Source organism: Notamacropus eugenii, chromosome 1 (genome assembly GCF_028372415.1).
Source record: "Notamacropus eugenii isolate mMacEug1 chromosome 1, mMacEug1.pri_v2, whole genome shotgun sequence".
Taxonomy (NCBI): domain Eukaryota; kingdom Metazoa; phylum Chordata; class Mammalia; order Diprotodontia; family Macropodidae; genus Notamacropus; species Notamacropus eugenii.
Window position 1 is genome coordinate 91,051,403 of NC_092872.1, and position 4,600 is coordinate 91,056,002.

The 4,600-nt window shown below is 41.6% G+C and overlaps 1 long non-coding RNA gene across 1 annotated transcript; it reads right to left on the bottom strand.

Annotated features, from left to right (window-relative positions):
- Window positions 1–747: 747 nt before the first annotated feature.
- Window positions 748–1,260, bottom strand: LOC140523404 (uncharacterized). The gene is made up of 2 exons (XR_011973394.1): window positions 1,142–1,260; window positions 748–1,004 (listed from the first exon to the last, which is right to left on the bottom strand). It is a non-coding gene; the product is annotated as an uncharacterized lncRNA (long non-coding RNA).
- Window positions 1,261–4,600: the final 3,340 nt, after the last annotated feature.

Below are 4,600 nucleotides of genomic sequence, written 5' to 3' on the forward strand. Positions count from 1 at the left end.
ATACATATACATACATTATAGATGTATATACATATATATGTATATGTGTATAAATATAGCTTCATCCAGAGATGAGGACTATATAACCTTTGACTTTAAGCCCATTTAACTTTTACCTAGGACCTTCTCCTTATATCCCTAGGATTATTTCATTTCTATGGTACATCTTGTCTCCCTCTCTTATTCTGACGTAGAGCTATTAATGCGAAACTCTTATTTTGGGTAAAAGTTGAGTAGGGAGAGGGAGAAGGAAGGGGTAACATGACAGTGATAGAAGAAAATCTTGACCCGAAGTGAAATTTCACACCAGGAGAAAAGATATCATTTGTCCTGTAGGTGTAGCTTGTAGGGGTGGAGAGAAGTGGGAAGGAGTGTATCACAGCACTGAAACCCCTAGGGAAAGTAAGGATGACCCCAGGTGCAAGTGAGGAGCCCCTGCTGAAGCCGGCAGCAGCAGATTTTTCAGGCCTGATGATGAGGCATAGTGACACTTTGTCTCTGAAATCTCATGAAGAGAAAGTATCTTTCTTTCCCCAACCACCAAAGGAAGAGGCAACCCTCCCTACCCACATACCCCATCTGGGCAAAGCCCCAGAAATCTTGCCTAGCAAAGAAAAACCTGACCTCTGTCCTCATCTCTAGTCAGGTAGTGTCTTAATGTTCTTGGCCTGCTCATTTCTGACCCCCCCAAGTCTCTAAGGACCCCTCTCTAACCAGGCTGAAGTGAACCAGGAGTGAGAAAAGAAATTCCTTGGAGAAGCCTTTTATTGTGGTGGATTTTCTGGAATGGGTTTCTTCTTGGTTCTTACAGTTACATGCATTCTTCTCCTGGGTGACTGTGCTGTTGGGTCAGATGGTGGCTGGGAAAAGTGGGCTGCTGTCTATGCTTTTGGAGGGGTCTGGTCTTCCTTTTGACTGGAAGGACAACATTTTTCTGGGGAGGACTCCTCCATCATGAGAAGCTTTCCTTGAACTTTTGGAAGTTCTTCTCCCTGATCTTCCTCCTCGGATGAGAAAGAGAAGTTGTCCTCAGTGACACAGGCCAGCCATTTCCTCAGGGCATACTCATATTTATGGCCCTGCACCCCCCCTAGTTTGGTACAGCTGGAGCCCATCACTTCCAGCTAAGTCACCTCAGTACCTCTTCCAAGGATGTTTCTTTCTTGATTTTCCCTGGAGGTGGAGCCAGGAATGGGGGGAGGGAAAAGGGACGGGGAGCAACAGGAGTGGGGCAGGGACACAAGAGGTCCGCATCACAAAGCAAATGCTTTCCTCTCTTGCTCACTCCCCTCTCCATTAGTTAGTAATAACTAAATAGTCATTGTTTCTCTTTTACCCAGGAATCCTGAGGGTCTTTCTCTTCCAGTTTGATTTTCTTTTGTTATTAAAGGAGCCATCCCTTGAATAACTTAAAGAAGACTATTCATTGAACGGGTGTATCTCACTCAAAGTGAGAATGTGATAAGACCTTAGCCTGAAAGGGCCACGGTTTTCCATTGCATCTTGGGTCATCTCCAGTTGTCGTGATGAATATCAGGTCACTAGACCCAGATGGCTCAGGAAAAGAAAGTGAGGTTGATGACCTTGCACAGCCCTCCCTCACTCAAATCAAAGTCAGCTGCAAGTCATGTCATCATCTTGATGTCATGGTCCTCTTCGAAGGACAAACACAACTCTCCTCTCACTTTTAAGCTCAGACTGTGTGGAATCTGATCTCTTTGTAGACTTCTCATATCTACTCAAAAAACCCCTCTTCTTCTCTCAAACCCCCCAAAATGGAAAACTCTAAAATCATGAAACAGTAGAAAGAAATAATCTATCCATTCTCATTCTCTTTACAAATAATTAAATCACCAAGTTTGTTATAGGATAAAGCTTCCAATAAAATCTTACTCTGCTGTCATCATTGTGTGTGCTGTGTGAACCTCTATGTTTTTTGAAGGATGCTATATGCCAGTCTAAAATGAAGCTATGAAAGAGATTGCCCAAGGATCAGATCAGGGAACCTTGGAGTAAATATGTATGTAGCTTTTTGGTGTTTTCTGTCTGATGCTTCTGAACCCATTAGGTTCTGAGAGCTTTGTCACCAAATTGTGACCCCTAATGATTATTAATTTTTGATCCAGGGCAATTCTAGCAGACAGGCGATTGACTGAAATAATAATACATGAGATGGGCATCATCAGTGGAGAAGTATCTACATATGCCAAAGAAATGCGAGTTCTTATCAGGCCTGTGCTATGTGACCCCACTTTGTTTAGCTAATACTTAGTAAATGCTTGAAGGATAAAGAATTGGAGGAGATACAAAAATTAAATAAGCCAGCCATTCTCCACCATAGTCTACTCCCTTGGAGTCTAAGAAATCTGGTTTTGCCTCTAACAGGGTGACTGCGGAATATTGTTTTCTTTCTCTGGTTCTTTTCTCCTAATGAACAAGGGGAGAAGAGAAAGTATCCAAAGCAAGACAAGAATTGACATCCTCAAAGAAAGCATAGTTTGGGAAAAGACAGAGCATGTGCCAGTAGTGTTCAACAATCGAGCTTTCCAAAAATAAAACAAAAAACCCTCAAAGCCCAACATTTTCCTTTCTTAAATCTAAAATAGTCACCAACAAAAAGCCCAGATTTGTGGCATTTGCTGATTTCCAAGGTAAAAAAATGCTCAGTACTAAAAATTTATCAGGGAGTGAGTAAACCAAAGCAAGATAAGATTTGACATTTTTTCCCTCTGTCATTTCAGACTCAAATCCTACAATACCACCTCAGCTTTTAAGGCTCAGAGAAATATTTTGTAAAACTTTGAGACCTCAATATTAAAATTGGAATTAATCATAATTGTCAGGAAGGAGAGGAAGCAGGAAATGCTTCCTATTCTCCGTCTTATTCTAACTCCCCCCTCAATTCTACAGATAATGAAATTAAAAGCTTAGAAAGTTAGTTGACTATTGTCCAACATCCCACTTGAGCAGAGAAGTAGAAACCCGAGTTTAAATCTGGTCTGAGCTACTTATCACTGTGTTGAACCTGGACAAGTCATTTCATCTCTGTCTGACTCAGTTTCTTCATCTGCAAAGTGATTTACTACCTCCCAGGGTTATTTTGAGAAATCAAATGAGATAATTTTAAAGCACTTAGCACAGTGCCAGGCACGTAGTAAGCAGCACTTACATGAATGTTATTTTTGTCATTTTCAAGTATCACAGACAGTAATTTGAATCAAGGTCCTCCTGTGCTTTAATTCTCAATAGATTAAGAACAAAGGATGTTTTTTCCCCCAAATGAGATGCATGATATAATATTCAGGGAAGTAGGGTGGAGGCATGACCTGCTTGAGACCCTGTTTGTAAAACAGATTAGAATCCACAAAACTTTTAAAAGCAATGTTGGAATCCTGGTGGGAAGAGGGGGCATCTTTAACATTGATCATTTGGGTTAACATTGACCCTTTTGGGGAGGAGGGGACTGATCAAGGTGTTTAACCTTGATCTTGGGTTAATAATGTTGAAAATCAGAGGTGACTTTTTCCAGCTCAAAATGTCCTTTGATTTTTCCACCTTTTCTCAGAGACTTGAAAGCTGAAGCTGAATTCTAGAATCTTTGAATCCCAGTTTAAAAAGGTCAAAGGCTGGTTTTGTCCTTGCAAGGTCATATAGATTACCCTGAAAGTCTCAACTGTTCTTCTACCCTTTATACCCCACTGTCTCTTGAAACTCTGACCCACCACTGTCCATCCTGAGCAAGCCTTCCTTCTTAGGTGCAACAAAGTGGGTCTGACAATGAGTGATTTTCAGATTTATTGACAGGTGGCCGGCATTTGGCTACTTGGATCTCTAAGGCCTTAGACACAGAGTCGGAATCTTGGCTTTTTCTTTTGGTGTGTACTGAAACTTGAAAGGGATCGAAGATCTTTTTTTGTTCTTTTTGCTTTTAAGCAAAGTTCCTCCCAAGCAGGAACAGAAAATCTATGGTGGTGAGTCTATCTTCTTCTTCTTCTATTAGAGAGCCTTTTATATCCTCCTAAGCACATACAACTTAGTAGGGAAACTTTGGCACCCAAACCTAGCTTCTATTGCTTAGCTATCTGATATGATAGATTAAGTATTGGAAATGAATGGACATACTACTTCTGCTCCCTTCCTTTGCCTCCCTTGGAACTCAGCCCTTCTCCCATAGAAGTGTTCCCTTTTCCTCCCATAGAGTTGGGCTCTCCTTCACCTTCGTTGCCTTCTTCTCTTCCGGGGTCTGACAGTTCTGACTTGGACTCCTGCTCCCAAGAAATCTTTGCCATGCCATCTCTTGCTTGAACTTCTCTTGCTGCTGCTACTGTTTGGGGGCTAAGTTGAAACTGCCAACCTGTTGCTCCTGGTGGTAATTTAGTTTTGGCCAAAGGGGGTTTTCCCAAGCAGATAAAAGGGGTTTGTTCACTATGACCCATATGGGGTGGGTCTTCTGCTTTCTAGCCCTGTGACTGTACAATTCTTTTCTAAGTATTGAGCTCATATGCCTGCAAACTCAAGGTTTGGGGTGTGGGGGTAGAGAAGAAGAAAGTGGTTCCTAAAAGTTGAGTAGAAAGATGAAATATTTCTAAGACTTCTTTGC